A 19,619-nucleotide genomic window follows, 5' to 3' on the forward strand; every position below is an offset into this window, starting at 1 on the left:
CCTAGCAAAGATGGCCACAATGGCGCCAGAGCCCCCGGATCCGTGCTTGGTGCCCCAGCAGGAAATAACTGAACATCTACCCAGGCAAGAACCTGAGTGGTCCAGCAGGATGCCTGATGGGAGATTTGCCACATGCAATGGAGACAGTAGAGCTTGAAGGAGAGAGCCAGAAATGCCCCCCCATGAAGCTCGGTGAATGCAATTCTCATTCTTGTACTGCTTCTGCAAGTCAGACACAGTAAACCAGGGTGTAAACAATTCTAACACTCATTGCTGTGTGACCTTGGCAAACTACTCAACCACCCTGTTTCCTCATTTACAAGACTGTGATAATGATATTATCCACCTTATATGGTTATTGTGAGAATTCAAAAAGATGATGAACATCAAGTACCCAGCCCAGGGACTGCTACTTAAGCCATCAATAATATTCAGCTATTATTATTGTTCTATTAATTTCTATGAGTCTTATCTTTCTAGGGCTTGAGTAATTTAATGAATCCAATAAAGTGCTAATGAAGATTAATCCCTAAGACAAAGAATTGAGGCACAATTTGCAGTGCTTTGCTTGGCCTTGTGGGGTGGGGGGCGTCCAATTCTAGGAGAGCATCCTGGGCTGGTACCAAGTGGTCTCCCCTGTACAGCCTCATGAAACAGGTCCCCTTGTTCACAGACTTTGTAGAAGGCACCACTGCACACAGTCCCATCCCTCTGGGCACTTATTTAGTGGCAGAGGCCACCTCTACTGCCAAGGAGGCGATGGGGCTGCAGGAAGCCCCGCTCCTCCCCCGCTCCTCCCCCTCCCATCCACAGGCATAGCTAGTGATGAACAGCTGTGAAGACTGAAGAGACAGCATGTAAGTGTGAAGTGCAGGGCCCCGGTGCCCGGCACACAGTAGGTGGCCCATCCCTGTGAACAGGCAGGGTACAAGCTTGGTGGCTCCCAGCCTCATGGCAATCCTGCCCTTATCACATCTGTTCTCCTGACCACACAGGTGCATGTATCCCCTGGGATGTTACCACATTCCCCCAGCCACCGTGATTGGTCCAGAGTTTGTCATAATTACCTGTGTTCGGCCAATCAGAGCTCTTCCCTGGGATTTTTTTTCCCAGGGGAAGCTGGGAGAGAGAATTTGTTTCATCTCTGGGGAAGCAGAGCTGAAAGGATGTAATGCTGAGTCATGGGTAGAGACGTGGGTCATGCCTGGAGCTGAAGAAGAGAGGACAGCTGGCCTCGTCTCTCCTGTCCTGGAGCCCTCCTTCCTCCAATTCTCTGAGCTGGACTGGCTGACCTCCTAATAAAAGCCTTTTGGGCTTGGCTTCCCCATTTGCATCAGAAAGGGCCCGGACAACTGGCAAAGGCCCCTCCCTGGGGAGTGACCCACTCCAGCTTCACAACTCTCCTCTCTCCCCCACCAGGAATGAGAACCCTGTCTACTCCTGTCCAGCACCCTCTTGGACCAAGGAGGGCTTCATGTCCAGTGGCTGTTGGTGAGACAGATGGAGGGCCTACTGTCAGGACCTCACTCTCTGTCATTCCCAACTCTGCAGATTAAGCTAGGTCATCTCATGCTAACTGATAAACGGACGATGGGACAGACGGCCACCTGCACCATCCTCACCACACGAATTTTGCCACTCACATGGTTCAGACACTTTCCATTTTTGCCTCGTGTTACTTTAAATCAATAGCTCAGCGCATGGGGGCTAAATTGAAGAAGTTCCCCTCGGAGGGAATACACCACTCTTCCTTCTTCAGATTAATATTTTGGAGGCTGAGACAGAACACTTGGTATGGCTGTTCTTCCTGTCTGAATTCTCATTTGTAGTTTCCCAGGCAGACGTGAACGAGGACAAATCACAATCTCAGTCTCAAAATCCCCATGTCTCTTGCTTTAATTTCCAAGTCACAAAAACCCAGGCACGTCTGGCTCATCCCAGAAGGACAGAGGTGGGGGGAGACCCGCTTCCTCCTGGTGGCCCAGGTGCACACTCACCAGCACTTCACACCACTTAAAAGATTCTGCCCAAACTGCCAACAATGTGTTACAAACAAAGCCCTTCCCGAAAATGGATCAAAAACACTTTGTAATGAGTGAAGGAGCCAGTTTCAAAAGGGCCAACATCTAACAAAATCCCGCGTCCTGAGTGACCCACACTCAGATGGCCCAACACGGGGTGGGAAAACTCCCCCCCAAAGTGTTTCCATTTGCAGAAGTAGTTCTCTAAGCAACCTTTCCAAATACATATACATCGGCAGGGCTGACTTGTATGCACTCATTTATATATACTATATACATTTCCTGGATATTTAATTATCCAAAGTTGCCACATTTTGGAAGGAAGGGTATATAAGATTCGGGATGATCTTTGTCCAACAATTACTGGACAACTGGATCCAAATTCCACAAAAATCAGTGGTCCTTTCCCTGCGGGGCGCGGGGCAGGTAGGCAGTGAAAACCCTGCCATTCACTCCCTTTCAGGCCTTTCCTTACGTCAGCAGCAGCAGGTACCCTGACTGTTCAACAAGCCTGCTCCACGTGGGGACACCCACAGCCCAGGGCCAGGCACACAGGGGACCCTGCTGCAGGGAGGGGCCTTGCTGTGCACCCCCTGACTGCCCCAGCCACTGTTGCAGACCGCAAACCCCGTTTCCTCGTCTGTCTACACCACGCAACTGTGAGCGCCCTGGGGGCTGCAACAAGTCCCATTAGACTCAGCGTCTCCAGCCCTGCAGCAAGCACGCCAGCTAAACTAGGTCTCAGGAAAAGTCTTGAATGAAGGTCTTCAGACTGCCTCTGGAAGAGCCCTCCCCGACCCAAGGTGAACCTGAAGGGTGCCAGATATCAACAGAAGCACCCAGGGGTTCCTGGGCAGAAGGGCTTCCTGCCTCTTTGTAGGAATGCAAGAGCTAAGCATGCATAACCTTCCAGGTGAGGCTGCAGCACCCTGCCTTCCTCCCCCCGATGCCCCACATGGGGGTGGAGCCCAAAGCTCCCACCCCACCTCACCCCGCCGCCCTCAGCTTCTCTCACCCACTCTTAGAAGACCTCCCTGCGCTGCACTCACAACACAATGGCTCCAGCTACACTGGGCACTAGTGCAGAGCAGAGTGTAATCAGAGACAACCAGAGCCCACCCCGGGTCCTGAGGGTCCCCTCTTCCCTCCACCAGGATGCTCTGCGCCCCTGTCCTCGCATGCTGGCTGCGGCCCCCAGGTCCAGGGCGCTGACTCTGGCCAGCTCTCGGCTCCAACCTTTACAGGAACGCTGGGGCTGAGAAAATCAACTGTGTTAATAGGCAAAGCTCTCCACTGGAGATGCTACCCTAAAAGAAAACCCTACGTAAAACCCTTAAAGTGGCGAGCTCTGTAGTCTTTCTTTTGTTACAAGACTCACACTTTTGTCCGGAGTTTGGGGCTTTCAAACCACACAAGGTTTTATGTGATCGTTATACAATCCCTTCTTTTCCCAAAGGCAGGATAGTAAGGATTAAGTTTGACTACTGAAGACAGCTTTGTTGTAAATGGTCTCTAATGTCACAAAAGTAGCTTGGAAAGAGAGGCTTATTAAACAACTTTCTTGGGTTGCAAATCATGGGAAGCAATCACATGTCGTGTTCATTTGTTTAACCTGAAAGGTATCCATTTGTATGTTTAAAGTAATGATGCAAATGAACACAGTTCCCAGTACCCACAAGAAAGCTGGCTTATCTTAAAGGACATCCGGGGAGGCCAGTGAAGAAATCAGAGTGAAGTTGAGCATAGGCTCCTGGGGTTTTCCACCTCTTTTGTAAAAAGTCATTCATGGGAACCTGTGTCGGGAGAAGAGTGCGTATGACTTATTAATCTGAGGTTGGAAAACCCCAAAGGAACCTCACCCATCTAGTGCAATGCTGTCGTCCTACAAACAGAGAGGTCAGGTGGATTGCACAGTGAGACCGCATCCCAAGTCTCCTGACCCCGTGTTCTTTACACACCAGGAGAGCCCCCTGATTGGGAGCCATCCTTGTGTTGCTTAACCAACAGGAAGTGCATGTAGGTGAGGATCAGGTGTGATGGGACAACGGAATGAGGCATAGGGGACTTTCGAGAAAACGTTTCCAATTTTTGAAAATTATCATCAAGAAGGAAAGAACTTACCAGCAAGTGCAGGGAATGCAGCTTTTAGTTCTGCTCACGGGGGAGTTCGAGGTACCACATTCTTGAGTCTTAGTCTTTGGCTGGGCAGGGGTGGTGGCCTTTCCTCTGTCCCTCTTGGCCCCAAGACCCCCATCTGGCTCCTCTCCCTGGAGCCCCTGTGAAGGCAGCTGCAGCATCTCTCAGCCTCCCCAGCAGGGAGTCCTGCTAAGCAGAGCCAGGTGTGTGCGTCTCCCCTGGATGCTGTACTCTCCCTTCTCTTTCTCACCCATCTTTCCCAACGCCACATAATCCACCTAACCAAGTCACCAAGATGGTCTTTCTTTCCTGGGGTGGGAATCAGACATGCTAACAATAACTTAGGAATTCACATTAAAATACTAGTCAGATAAAAGGAAAAGTAGGATTTAGGTATTAATTGTAAAACTACATCACAGTACACTTGTTAGGGTATCAGTAAGCATCTCGATTCAATGTTTGCGTTATTTTCTCTTTTCAGTTCTTCTGGGATCCCAGTTCTGATTGGGTCCTGGTAGTAACAGATTATAAGAGGACAGGTGTATTCTTGTCATTAATGTTTACTACCCACGTGTACATGCCCTACATAGAGTAAGTACTATAAAGATCCTTTAGAGATGATGATTTTGAGGATTAGAGAAGTTGAATAAACTTCCTAAAGTTTCACAGTGAGCTAATAGAAAAGACCAGAACAAACAGCAAAGGTGCTTCACTTCGCCTGCCATGCATCTTAACTTAAATGCTTATGGCTGTCTGGAGCAGCGTTGAGGAGGATTCTGAGGCTGTGTCCAGGCTCACTGGAGAAAAAGTGCATTAATTTGATCACCACGCTGTACCCAGGGCCTAGTTCTCTTCCATGAGCAGCCGTTCAAACACGTCTCAGCCGAGGTGTGGCCTGGGGGCTGGGGGCCTTGGGAGGATCCACGATGTGGCCCACGGAGAGTCACCAGGGCTCTTCACAAAGCAAACACTGCTGAGGTCCTCTGAGTGAACTTTCATTGACGACGTTGGTGTGTTGGGAAAGGCAAGTCCCAAGTGCCGATGTATGAATTTTGGCCGAATCCCAACAGAGGAGTCGTACATCCTGGGAAGGCAAAGATTCTGCTCCCATTAAGACAATGGAACCTTGGAGGCCCATAGCATGGTGGTTCAGAACACGTGGGCCTGGGGTTGCCAAGGGGTGTGTGACCTCCCTGAAAGTTCAAGGGATGATTCCACCCGCCGGGGTCCTTAGTCAATCAGGTTGGATAGAATGCGTATTGTTTCCTAGAGCTGCTGTGGGAAGTACCACAACTGGTGGCTTGAAACAACAGACGTGTACTGGAGTTCACAGTTCTGGAGGCCGGAAGTCTGACATCAGCGTGTCCACAGGGCTATGTGCTCCACGTGGAGGCTCTAGGGAAGAACGTGTCCCATGCCTCTCTTCCAGCTTCTGGTGGTACCAGGTGTTCCTTCGCTTGCAGAAGGATCACTCCCATTCTCCATCGGCACACGGAGTTCTCCCCGTGGTCTCTGTCTTCTCGTGGCCTTCTGCTTGTAAGGACGTGAGTCATATTGGATTAGGAGCCCACCCTAATGACCTTATTTTAACCCGTTGCCTCTGTAAAAAGACCCTATCTCCAAATAAGATCACATTCAGAGTACTGGGGGCTAGGATATCAGCGTATCTCTTTTGTGGGACATAATTCAACCCATAATAATGTCCACACAACACCAAGCAGTGCCAGGCACGCGTGTGCTCACTGAACAGCCACTGAGACTGGGCGAGTCTAGGTCTTGGTGATCAGGCAGCACCTGAGGGGCCATGGATGGTGACAGACCCGTCACAAGCACTAGAGGCTAACCCCAGGACCCTTTGCTGTACATAGATTCCAGATGTTGTCCTGCTGAGCGAGCTCTGCGTGGTCTCTGCCCTCCGGGAGCGGCCGCAGGGAGAGTGGCAGGTGCTCTGGGCTCGCAGCCTCCCCAGAGCGGGAACCAGCAACAAGGTTACTGGGTGCACCAGACGCCGATCCTCCAGACCCGCCCTCGCCTCCACACCTGCCCTGGTACAGGGCAGACGGCGCTCGCCAAGTGCTACGGTGCTGACAGTTGGTAAACAGAGGGACAGAGCCCGAGGGGCGTTGGCGGGAAGCGCGCGGCCCAGCTCGTGCGGGTAGGAAGGGCTTGCAAAGGAGCGCCGGGCCCTGGCGGCAAGGCCGGAGAGGGCCGGCCCGGGTGCCTGCAGGAGCCGGGCCAGGCAGCGCCACACGTCCAACGAGCCTGCGCAGAGCGGGGTCGACCCCGGCGCCGCCGCACTGGGCATGCTCCGACCTGGGCGAGCGCGCGCCGGCGGGGAGGAGGTGCCCATCCTCGGCCCCGCCCCACCAGTCTAGGCCCCGCCCCCGCGCGTCTGGCCCCGCGGCCCTCACGTCCAGGTCCCGTCCCACTCTGGGCCCCGCCCCGCCCCCGTGGGCCCCGCCCCGCCCCCGAACCTCGGTCCGGCCCCGCCTCTGCGTCTCCCGGCCGCGCTTCCGCCACGTCCCGGTGCGTGTGGGCCCCGGGAGCCTTACGTCAGGCCCCGCCCACAAACCTCGGCCCCGCCCCCGCGCCACGGACTTGCCCGGGCTTCACGCGCTCACTCAGCGCGTCTCTGCGCTCGCAGCTCCTCTCGGTCGGCGGTTTGGGAAGCGCGGTGAGTGTCTGGGTTGCCTTCCTCCCGCCAAAGTTCGGGGCTCTCCCTGGGGAGAGCAGGCGTCTGGAGCCCTTGGGGCATTCCAGCCCCCAGTGGTCTTACGAGCGCTCCCCGTCCCGCCTTGCCATCGTGGTGGGGCCCGCTCTCACCACCCCCCAGCTGACCTTTGTGGGTCCCAGGTGTGACCAGGTATGCCCAGGTGTAGCCAGCCTTCTCCCAGCCTGGGGTTCCTCGGCCAAGTTGGATGACAGTGGCCTGGCCTGGGAGTTGTGGCCGCTTCCGCCGAACCTTAGTTGGTCAACACCTTCGACGCCCTCCTGCCCACCCTCCTGCCTTGCACTGCCGACCAGCCCCAAGGGGGCCTCTCCTCTGCCTTCTGTTTCCAGGAAGCTTCCAGAAGGCCGTAGTCCGGGCCTGCCTTGCAGCAGGCCCTTGTGCAGAACCCCCCATGGCCTCTTGTTTGAGACAGGGTGAGAGGAGGGCCGCGTTCTGGCGTCCTCATCTGATGTTGGTATACATTACGCCCTAATCGCGTTCGTAAACAGCAACACGTAACCAGGTGGAGTGTGAGAGCCACTTACCCTGGGCGCCGGAATTCCCAAGTCGGTGATAACGCTGTAGAGCAGTTCTAAGCGGTATTCCTCACTCCCTGGGCTCATCGTTTGCTGAATCTCAGAATGGTGTTTGCTCTCCGTGCCTCAACTCAGTAGCTGACCTTGTTCTGGAAGCACATTTTGTATATGTGAGCACAGCTTTTGCTTGGTTGAGTGGATGGTCATCAAGCAGGGGGGGGACTGATTTGTCCGGAGACGGGACACCGCGGCTGTTAGCAGCGGAACACGAAGCTGGGGAACACGAAGTGCTAAGGATTAGACTGGCCGTGTAACTATGAGCCCTTCCAGTAGCTAAGCCAGGCCCTCCTCTTCATCTCCCCATCCCGAGACGTGATGAGGAGGGGGTGTGTTGCTTTCATGAGTCCCCAGTGGAGAAAACACTCAGGTGAAAAGGACACAAGGAAGCTTAGCCCGCCATGGGGGTCAACAACTTTAAGAAAATGATGTCAGGGCCGCCCTTTGCATTCCATCCCCCACCGCCAGCTGGTGGTTAATATCGAGTTAACTCGGACCTTGTCCCATGAGGCAGTTCACGCCAGGTGCGCCCTTGCTCAGGTCCAGAGCCTGCAAGTTGCAAAGGAGAGCTGGCCTAGCCCTGGTAGGCGTTTCAGTTCTGCTTGGGTTCTTGTTTTGAGTTAGGATTTGAGTGGGAGAGTGGTGTCTGTGACAGTCTGGGGCCGGGGGAACCAGGCCTCAAGGGCAGAGCTACACTAAGGTACTTTTCTAGGTGAACATTCTTTTCATTAAATCTGTATTACACAAACTAGATTTAACTAATGTCATTAGACGCTGCTTTAAAAAGGCCACGCTGTTGGAGAGCAAGGTTTAAAGAAATAAAGCCCCAGGTGTGGCCACAGTGGTTAACATCTTACTCTTGTTCAGCTGCAGTGGTTCTTAAACCTTTCTTTTCCTCTCTGTTTTGGTCTTGCTTGGATTATCCGTCGAGCTTCACCTGGGCCTTATCTTCCACTCAGACCTGCTCTTCCACGGTTTCCCTTACAGATGTCTCACTCAGGGACCATCCATCCTTCCTTCAGGGAAGGAGGCGGAAGGAGGGCCTGAGGAAGAACGTGACTTCCCTGGCGTTTCTGTGGACTTTCTCCTCCAGGCCTCTTCTCTTCCTTTCTCAGGAACCCCAAACAGTTTACTCGTCTTCGTATTTTTTAATAAAATAAACTTACTGAATTGCCTTTATTCTTATTTTGCAGAGGACAAACATTTAGAAGCCAGTGATTCAAACCAAGACTGTTGTATTTCAACTCCCCTTTTTTGGATATCAATGCCCTTTTCAGTTTTGTAGTATATTCTCCTTGGTAGGAAAAGAAGGAAGCAAAACAGTGATTTCTGAATTCTCTTTTCCCATAGTCATCTGTTAACATTATTGCCAGGTTTGTTTTCACACTTCGCTCTGACCCCACCTACCTCCATGGCCCCAGGGTGAAGTTCCTCTTCTAGACCCACTTCCCTTGAGGTTTTTGACATCCTTTGTCGTCTCTGAGGCCCCTGGTCCCTGAAAGGCCCTGAGCTCCTTTGGCTCCTGTCACGGTCCTCCCTGACCCTCTGTTTCCTGGGTAGTTTCTGAAAGAGGTTGGGTCTTATCAGATAATATTATTTAAAGGAAACCTGAAGATTTAAACATCGAAGACATATTAACTATAATATAATATTACCATTGGGTGAGAGTGGCCTTTTCATAAATGAACCAATCCATTGCCCATTCTTGGTTTGAAAGTGTGTGTGGTTTATCTGGGAAGGGGAAGGAGTTTTGACTGTGCAGGATGGCTAGTTTCCCCTTGCTTGACATCAACTTTCCCATCCCGTTAGCTCTGGAGGCCTTTCTTGGGCATAGGTAGATGAAAGTTGGGCCTCCACTGTTAGAGGCAAAATACTGCGAGATGTGTGTCCTGTGGCATTTGGATAACTGCTGCATTATCTGCTGGTCAGTGGGAAGAAATAGTCTAGTTTTCTTTTAAATTTTCTTAAAAAAATTAACAGTAATAAAGAGCTTATCGAGGAGGGCCGCAGGGCTTGGGGAAACCATATAAAGAATATATGGTGGCTTCCCGGTGGCGCAGTGGTTAAGAATCCACCTGCCAATGCAAGGGACACGGGTTCGAGCCCTGGCCCGGGAAGATCCCACATGCCGCGGAGCAACTAAGCCCGTGCGCCACAACTACTGAGCCTGCGCTCTAGAGTCCGTGTGCCACAACTACTGAGCCTGAACTCTAGAGCCCGCAAGCCACAGCTACTGAGCCCACATGCCACAACTACTGAAGCCTGCGCGCCTAGAGCCTGTGCTCTGCAGCAAGAGAAGCCAGGACAGTGAGAAAACCCGCGCACCACAACGAAGACCCGACACAGCCAAAAATAAATAAATAAATTTATTTTAAAAAAAAAAGTATATGGGGTACAGTGAATGACCTACTCCTTTATATCACTGTTAAAATGAATTGCCTAAGAAGAGGAATAAATCATTTTTGTGACCTTTTGTAAACTTTGAAGGAATCAAAGTGGTTTTGGCAGATGTGGCTTACGTGTAAATTGGTCACAGACAGTGTCTTGCCAAAGTGCTCGAAATCCCTGGCAGTTAAGCCAGTCTGTGGCTGCCATCCTCCTGATGTCTGCTCCAGCTAAACAACTAAATAAATAGGCTGCCCCAGGGGCCACTGACACGGCAGTGACATCCTTGGCCACGTGCTAAATGCTGACACTTGTTTCTGATACCACAGGTTGTTTTCAGTTAGACTGGGGGCTTAGCAGAGGAGTGGGGGTCTCCAGGCCTCGTGTCCCCTTGTACCCTCCCACTCCCCAACCTGGAGTAAACTCATTTGGCCTGTGATGCAGCTGTGATAAAAACCAGTTAAAAATTCTACAGAAACATTTTCTTAGGGTTGTTAAATTTGTCATGTGTGTATGTGTGTAACTGTGAAAGGAATTGTGAGAGAGCTATAAACGCCTAGTACGTTCATTCTATTACTTGGAAAATTTTCTCTTTAGAATAATTTCCTACCCGTAACACTTGTGAAGTCAGCAGAGTATCTAACCCAAGGTCTGTTGCCCATTCCCAGAAGTCTGCGGGTGAGACTGAATGTGCGGTCCACCAATGGCAGGACTCGTAAAAGCCGGCACTTGTCAAATCTATTTGTTTTTATTATAGACATCGATCTGCCAGTTGCAATAATGCATTTATGGACATTTTTCTGCAAGCACAGCGCTGGTGGCAGTTTTAACTGACAAATTGAGTCATATGGATACTAGTTTAGAAAACTCTCACCTTATTGACAGATTGGGCAATTCCAGCCCTGGATGTTCAGAGGTTTCTAGATGGATGGAAAGAGTGAATTGAATCTCAGGGCAAAATATGGGATGGGACATTTTAATGTTGAACTTTAATAAATAACTGGTAGTTGTTTCTCATTTGTTTTTACCCCCCCAAAAAGGACTAAAAGTAGGGGCCGAGGGTGTCCCCTTCAGATCTGGCCCACTTGTCGGTGTTATAAGTAAGAGCCACCACTGACAAGCGGGCCCCGTTGCTCTCCTTGAAGTGGGATACTCGTGAGCTATAGCAGAACAGTTTCTCAAAAGGTGGTCTGAACCTTGCTGGTGTCAGAATTACTGAGTGTGCTGGTTAAAAAGGAAGATTATAGGGCCCCTTGCCAGACCTACTGGGTCAGAACCCGGGGACCTGTGTCTTTGCAAGCACCCCAGGGGACCCTAATGTTTGAGCATCTCCAGGGCAGGCTTAGGGTTGCCTGAGAAGAGCTCTCCAACCCACACAAGCTCCGAGTTCCCCTCCCACGTGGGTCCATCCTCAGCCGGCATTGTTCTAAGTTGCCTGTGCTTATGGATGTGTGTATGGTTTTGTAACTCCTCGGAGACACGTGAATCTCTTCGAATTGCAAACCTGACATGTTATCCCCGCGTTATAGTTTTCGGTCTTGTGGTTATGACAGAACATGCAGATGTTACCAAAACTTTGGCGTTAGTTTTACAAACAAACGTTAAACATGGACAGCCGTATTATATTTCACGCCCATCTTTCCCTTTGAATGGCTGGTCTTGCTTTTTCTCTCTCTGGGTAGAAGCATTTTCATGGTGTCAGGTAAGGGTTAACTTTCATATATGCAACCAGATACATTTTGGGGAAGCTGAACTGAGATTTTATTTATGAAGTGCCAGTTGTGGGAGGGATTCTGCTGATGCCATTTACTAGCTGAGTGGTTTGGGCAGCTGTGAAGCCCCTGGCTGCCTCCTCCGCTGTGGGATGGCAGTGATCACATTTACTCTGTCTACCTGGATGAACACGAGCACAGAAAGTAATAGATGACTGTTTTGTGGAGTACGAAGCACTGCCTAGATAGAAATTTTAATGTGGAGCCGTAGTCTCCTAGAAGGATGGGACTAACTGGGAAAAGGGTGAGGAGCTAAGCAGAATCCTTTTTTTCCCTCCAGTACCGTCAGTATCCGTGTTTCTCTTCAGTCCAATCAGCATCCTTGTTTTCCCCTCATCCAATTGGCATCCTTGTCCCTATACCCCACCCCATCCAATCAGCACCCTAGTTTTACAGATTTACACTGTCCACGCCCTCATTTGGGGTGCTATACGCAGGGTTGAGGTTCCAGCCTCTGGGAACAAGACTGACTCAGTTTGGACCTGGCTCCATAATTACTATCTGTGACCTTGAGTGAAGTCACTTAGCCTTTACCGAGCCTTCGTTTCTCCAAAAATCAGGAAAACGGCATTGCTGTTCACAGGGCTATTGTGAGCTATTGGGAGAGAATCCCATTTGGGGAATCGACCCGGCTCCCCCCCACCCATGGTGAGCCCTAAATAATAATAATAATAGTTGACATTTGTTAACTCAGTCACAAAACTGTTTCTGGTGGAGGCAAGACTAGAGACGGGGTCTCAGCTGGACTCCACCTCCCGTGACTGTGATTCCGTGTGGCCGCGGACCTTCATTTGGTCTGGAGCATCGTGAAGCCTAGGGCTGATTTGCCAGGTCTCTAAAACTCCTTTTGTCTCTAAGGAGGTGCTTTGCCCAGCTGCCCGTTTCTAGTTTTTTACAGTGGATGATTTGGGAGCCACTGAAGTGGCTGGTCTCAAGGAGCTTCCCGCTCAGGTGGCAGAGTTCTGTGTCCAGGTGTGCCATGCTGATGGCCAGCTTGTGCTGTGTGGGTCTAGAGCGGGCACGTAGGCTTAGCACGTGTGTGTTCCCAGCGGGCGTGGCTGGCCTGGCACCGACAGCCCCGAGTCACTTGTCTCTGGGAGGCTTGACCTTAATCGTCGGTTAAATTGAAAGAACTTCCTGGAAGACCAGACACCGAATCCGACACTCTGGCAGTGGCCGGGAACCAGCAGCGACACCAGCATATGACATTGTTTTCCTGTGTGAGAGAAAGTCACAGTAGTGAGGGGTAACGTGGTCCATTAGGTGAGCTTTGTCAGAATTAGAAGATCTGCAGTAATTTTTGTGTGTATGTGGAACTGGGCCTTATTTTTGGGTCTCTACCCTCATATCACTCAGGTTCAGCCTGGTAGAGTTACATTGCAGGAGATTCTGGTCAGTACAGTAATGATACTGCTGATACTAACATTTATTGAAGGCCTTGCTGGAGGCTTTACCCAGTCTGTCCTAGGGAATTCTCGAGGTCACCTGCTGAGGGGGACACTCAGGGTCTTTGTTTGCATGTGAGGAGGCCGCCTGGGAGTGAGCGACCTGCACAAACCACTGGGGTAGGAGTTTTCAGCCTGGGTTTATTTGTCACTAGCGCCGGCTTTCCCCACGCACTGTGCGCGCCACCTTTGGTGGGGAGGCAGGGACACTGTCAGAAGTCCTGTTGGGGACGAGAAGTGGCGTAAAGAAATGCATTACCTGTATGTTCGGTTGTGCTTTCTGGACACCAGTGTGGGCGAGCATGGTCCTCTGCATCGCGGGAAAAGCAGCGCACCCAAGCCTGTCCCTGGCTGAAGGGGCCCCGCCCCCTCCCGGTGTGCAGCCTGCCCCAGGGGAGGGCCGAGTGCAGGGGGCGCGGTGCCGGCGACGCTGTCCCGTGTGTGGTGGCCCTTCGTGCAGGCGGCCGGGACGCCCCGTGCCTCGCCGGGGGCGGCAGGTTGGTGATGCGGGTACTGGAGGAGGGGCGTCCGCGTGCTGGGCTCTGTTTTAGGACCTGAGCCACAGCCCTGGCCGGGTCCCTGCCACCTGCTCCTGTCGCGGCGGGAGGGCTGGGCGGAGCACCTGTGCAGAGGTGGTAAGGCTTCTCCAAGGGGCCTGAGTAGCCGGAGTGTGGACGCCAGGATGCGGCTCCGGTGGGGCGTCGGGATGTGTGAGGGTCCAGGCAGGAAGGCTGCAGACCCCGAGTGCTGCGCTGGGGAGCTCGGTGGGCCGAGGCCAGCGGGCCGTGAGCGCTTCCCGTGCCCGCCGCCTCGGCTGACCTGACGCGGGGCTGGGGGACGGGGAGGAAGGCGGAGAGGCAGATGGCAGGTGGCAGCCCGGCTGAGCAGTCGCACCGGGGAAGGTGCTGTCACGGGGGGCTGCGGGCCATCCGGGGGGCTTTCTGGTGGGGAGCAGGGGGGTGAGGGCGGGAGGGGGCCGTTCGGGGAGAGGCCTGAGTTAGGGACCCCCTCTGTGAATGAGAAAGGAGCCCGGGTCTGCTCTGTGGGCCTTTTATTCCCGTGAAAGCAGTCCTCCGGGAAGGCCTGGGGGGAGGCCTGGCTGTGGAGCGGGAGTCGTCCCTTTCTGCCGGGCCTGGCATTTGGGTTCTGAAGCGGGGAGCCTGGCTCGTGGCACCGCTTCTCTCAGGCGGAAGTGGCAGCGGGGGGGAGCGAGGCTCAGGAGCAGGCCCCCCGCCCCCGGCCCGCGCTCAGGATCTTTACAGTAAAACCGTCAGGTTTGGGGGCGCAGGCACATCACAATGCGCGTTACCAGTAAAGCGCGTGCCACTTCTGCTCAGATGCACACCTCGGAACGCTGGACTGGCCGAGCGATGGCGAGCCCGCCTTGAGGGGCGAGAGGCGGCGGCTGGGGAGGGAGGCCCTGGTGGTCCCCGATGGTCCCCAGTGGTCCCGGGGGCCGGGGGACAGGCGCTGCCCTGCGACATGCCCACTGCCGGACTCGCCCCGAAGTGTCCATGTGCGGTGCTTGTTGCCTGGCTTCACCGTGACAGCAGGGACGGTGCTGGGGGGACCGGGAACTGGAGGAGAACGTGTGATCCTGAGCGGGCGTCCCAGGAGTGGGCGGCGACCCTTCCCTGTGAGCCTTTTCACACTCCGGTGGAAGTTCCTAGAATAAAGGGCGAGGCACAGAAATGATGTATTTCCAAAAGTTGGTGAATTTAGCCAGCTATCCCACGAAAAGCCCCTGTGTGCTATTCTTTATTGTGCAGAAGAATCTGTTTCTGTCACCATTGTGTTATCATCAGATTAAGCTGTCGAGTCAGATGGATGGCCAGTCGAGGCGGCCGCTTGCTGATTGCCAGGCCCGAACCGACGTGGGACCATCAGCCTGCAGGCCGCCCTGGGGCAGGTGCTGGTGGGGAGGCGGCCAGCCCGCGGGGCGGGGCCGGTCACCAGAGGGAGGCCGCGCCAGGCAGGTGGCTTTCGAAATTTGTTGCAGGAACCATTACTTAGAACCAAAATGCCGGTTCTAACATTAAGTAAATATCCCTAAAATTCAACAGTCTCCACCCTCTTGGCCACGATCAGCCACCGTTGTGGTCGCCTTCTGTCCCCAGGAGGACAGGCTCCCAGAGGGCAGTGCGTTCTGTCTGTGCTGGGTGGCCAGCAGTTTGCTGGGACGCAGGACTTTCAGGGCGGACGCTGGGGGGTCCAGGCAAGCCGGGTGGTTGGTTCCGCCCAGACATGCTCAGTCCTGGGTCGGGGGTGACATCCTCGCTGTCGCCCCACCACTAGCTGGGATGCGCTTGGGCCCTGAGTCACAATCTCTAGTTTTCCCTTTCTTTTTTTCCCTACGGAAGTATGGGCTTTAAAGACTTTCTCTTAGATTTTTTTTTAATTTGTCTATTTTTGCCCTGAGTGTAATGAGAACGTTTCCCAGAGCCTCTGTTATTTCCCTCTGGACTGAGTTCCCCGTTGCTGTCCTCGTAGCATTCTCCGGACTGTTTGTCAGGCCAGAAAAGCCTCCAAAGGTTATGGTTCTGATTTCCTCAGTGATTTTCTCTTCTGTACGTTGAGGTTTCTTGCTCGGAAACCTTCTTTGGGCCTGAGGTGCTTTTACTCTTTGCCACTGACTATCATGACGATCCAGGCAAGATGGATTCTGGGAGAGGTTAGTTAGATATTCTTTTGTATTGTCCAGAAATAAGTGTTTCCAGTGGTTTCAGACTCGGACGCAGCTATTTGATGTGCTTCAGTCATGCCCTGGCATTCACGTGGCAACTCCCAACTACTTACTGGAAATCCGTGTCGTAGCTGCACGGGTGCCTGCTCTGTTGTGATGGTCGGGTGCTCGCTGCTACCCTGCGCTTGGTCAGCAGGACTCAGAACGGCGGGGCACTGCCTCCAGGCCGCCCGGAGCTTACCTCGTCTGGAGGGTCACCTGTTGGAGACCGCGTACCTTCTCTGCATGGGGCCAGGCCAGCTCTGTTCAGCTCTCGGATTCGAGGCTGCCTCTTGGGGTGCAGAACAAAGTCCATGTGGGCTCTGGGTTTAGGCGGTGAGGACTTTCCCGTCTCATATCCGTCCGCAGCTGATGGAGGAGCTGCCTGGCTCTAGCCTCAGCGACCTGGGTTGCTTTCGCCTCGTGCGCCCCACGCAGTCTCCCTGCTCTGTCCCTGAGGAGTGCCTACGCCACCCTCAGGGGTGCTGTAAGCTCAGCGCTCAGGCAGACACAAGCGAGAGCGTGCCCCTTCCTCCTCCTCCTGTTGCAGGCAGGGGTCTAGAGGCGCTCCAGGGTGACCCCTCTTTCCTACCCAGGTCCCGAATGAAATGAGCCTGTGAGGCTCATGTTGACGCCACTTTCAGCCCCACGGCCCTCCACATTTGTTCCGGCACCTTCTCTAGATACCTGAGCATCAGCGCTTCGCTCTCAGAGGCCCCAGAGCACCCCCTACTCTCACCTAGGGATCCTTCTCTGATTCAGCCCAAACATAGACACTCTCTGCTCCCAAGCTCTCTCTGAATCCTTCTTCTGTTTCAGCCCTCTTGGAGCCTCTTCAGCCCCCATGAAGTCTCCTCACACTTACACTCGGGTTTCTGCTTTACTTGTATTGTTTTTGTCTCTTCATGCTGGCTTTCTGTATTGGAAGCTCTCCAAGGCCTGGTGTGGGGCTCACACCTGATGGAAGGCCCAGCGAAGGCTGCAGGACGCAGGTTGCTGTGGACTGAACGTGTCCCCTGAAATTCATATGTTGAAGCCTAACCCCCAATGTGACTATATTTGGAGATGGGGCCTTTAGAAGGTAATTAAGCATAAATGAGGTTTTAAGGTGGGGCCCTAATCCACCTGAGGGTTGGTGGCCTTATAAGAAAAGGAGGGCGAGATCTTTAGCGTGTGAAGGCACAGGAAGCAGGCGGCTGCCTGCAAGCTGGGAAGAGAGGCCTCCCCAGAAACCCAATCAGCTGGAACCTTGGTCTTGGACTAGCCAGCCTCCAGAGCGGTGAGAAAATTAATTTCTGTCCTTTAAGCCATTTGGTGTGTGATATTCTCTTATAGCAACCCAAACTGACCAATAGAAGGTGAGGTGCAGACTAAAGTTATTTCAGAAGCACAAAGCTCAGGAGGGGTTTATGTATGAAGTTGGAATTTGGAGATAAAGATAACTTTGTAATCAGACAGTGCTCAAAAATAGCACTGTTCTCAGGGTTAGCTCTTAGCACCCCAAAAGCTGTATAGAGTAAACGAAAACAGAAAGAACAGAAACCTAAGTCTTATTACCAGGGTCCTCAGAGGTTGCAGGAAGGAGATTTGGCAGGTGGGCCAAGAGACACCCAGAGGGCCAGGGCACCATAGACAGGCCTGGTGTTGTCCTGGCCCTGGGTGGACATGTGCTAGAAAGCTGTTGAGGCCCCAGGCCCTGGGGGAAATGGGGAGGTGGGGAGGAGATGTGGGCCTGAGTAAATACTGGCGGACGGGGCTTCTTACGCATGAGGAGGGGTTACAGAGCCAGCCTGTAGCCTCCGCTTGTCGGCTGGGAGTTTCTGTTGGTTGGTTGATTCCTTTTTTTTTTTTTTTTCCTCTTGATACTGGTCAGTTCATTCTCTAGTCCTTTCTGGATCAAGGAGCAGCATGGGGTCATTTGTTGGACACTAGCACGAACTCTAAGTACTGTGCAGTTTGCTACTTTTCATGCTAAGGTGTCTCTGAGGATTTTTGGATGTCTCTCTTGAGTTGGGGACTTAGCAAGACACTTCTCACTGGAAGCTTGCTGGCCCACACTTGCACCAAGTTGGCCTGCATTACATCTGTGGCCACTGATTGGGAGACATAATAAAGACAGGAGATTTAAATTTACTTCTGCCCAAGTCACCGATTCGCCACGTGTCGCGCTTTGTATTGTACCTCTGCAGAGTATATCAAATACGTGGGTATTTTTGGGATTGTTGCAAAGAAAACTCAAGTTGTAAACTTTTACCTAATGGATCTTGCCATTCCTGAGCTCTGACCCTCTGTGCCCTTACCATGTGGCCAGCACCGTGCCCCTAGAATCCGCTTTGGGGGACCCAGCAGTGGCAGGGAGGGGTGCTGTGGTCCAGGCAGGAGAGGCTGGAGTCCTGGGTGAGGCTGTGTGCTGTGCTTTGTATCGTGCTGTTAACATTTGAAATGTGGATTTGTATTCTGTTATGTTTTATTTATTTGTTTATCAGCATAGCTATGTTTGTTTAATTCCATACTGAGAGTCTAAGAATATGATTAATCTTGAGGCCCATTTTATAATGTAATTATTAGTGATTGATTCTGTTTATCCTTGAAATCAATAAGAGGGGCGTAATGGTGCGTTGTGCAGTTGGGCTCTATTTCTTATATTTTAGTAAACGTGATTCTGTGACAACAGAAGTATTGGTTTGTTACCAGAATGGATTTGATGAATCTCAAGCATGAGATTAGTTTTATATAATTATTGTGGTGTGTTGTGTTCCTTACATGACCTATGTTAACGTGGCAAGTGCCACTAAGGTCTCCCACCACCAGTGGTCAGGGTGGGGATGTGCAGTAATTGATCTTCCTGGGAGCGCTGCTGTAATGTGAAAACAATTCAGGCTGTTTGAAGTATATTTTACAAGTGTGCACTGGGCCTTTGGGATGTTATATTGAAAAACCCAATTGTACAGTTACCATGGGAACCCAATTAGAATAGATTGCTTGATTTTTTTGGGGGGGTGGGCGGGGGTGTCTTTAATCTTGACCAAAAATCTAATGTGTTTTAAATGTTTTCATATTCCTACACTGACTTGCTACACCAAAGGATTATTTCTTCCCCCTACCCTTGTTTCCAGCTTTAAGCTGAAATAGTGATAAGTTCTCTAGGGTGGTTTATGAGGAAGTCTCCTGGAGAGATTTAATCAGATTTGTGTGGAAAATTTTGTGCAGGTCATGGTAGAGGTGGTAGCGAGCATTTATTGTAAAAAGATGGGAAAGTGGGTGCTTTCCTGCGACAGCACACGGGGCCCTCATGTCCCTCTGGTTGTGCTCTGGATGCCAGATGGGGACACAGGCGTGCACCTCTGTTCTTCCCCAGCTTTGCGGGTGTGGGATTGGGTCCTGAGAGGCCCTGGGTTTCCGGGGTGGAGATAGCAGGCGGGGTAGGGCAGGGCGAGGTCTCAGGACTCTTCCCTCCACGCCTGTGTTCCTTTCACTGTTTGGGCTCAGAGACTTTTTGCGCTCTTAAAACTTATTAGAGATTCCAGAGTCATATGTCAAAACCACATTGAAAGTTAACATTGAAAATTTTAAAAGTATTTATTCATTTAAGCAACAGTAAACATTTTAATACAAATGATACGTTTTAAATGAGAAGTAACTATATTTTACATAAAAAAACAATTAGTGAGTGAGTGGTATTGGTTTACCTTTTTTAAAACATTTTAAATGACCGGATGAGTAGAAGGCAGCTAGATTCTCGTATCTGCTTTTGAGTTCAATCTATTGCAATAGGTTGTTTTCTGGCTTCACACCAGTAAGTAACTGGAAAAGGGAGAGACATTTAATAGCCTTT

General features: G+C 52.0%; 1 protein-coding gene across 2 annotated transcripts in view; it reads left to right on the forward strand.

The window, feature by feature from the left end:
• Nucleotides 1-6,743: 6,743 nt before the first annotated feature.
• MGMT (O-6-methylguanine-DNA methyltransferase) overlaps nt 6,744-19,619 on the forward strand; it is a 283,621-nt gene continuing 270,745 nt past the window's right edge. For both annotated transcript variants that reach the window (XM_082407398.1, XM_082407399.1), the window contains exon 1: nt 6,744-6,831. The gene's annotated coding sequence lies outside the window, so the exon portion shown is untranslated. The remainder of the gene's footprint in view (nt 6,832-19,619) is intronic.

This window comes from Balaenoptera borealis, assembly GCF_965194805.1.
Source record: "Balaenoptera borealis genome assembly, chromosome: 10".
NCBI classification, from domain to species: Eukaryota; Metazoa; Chordata; class Mammalia; order Artiodactyla; family Balaenopteridae; genus Balaenoptera; species Balaenoptera borealis.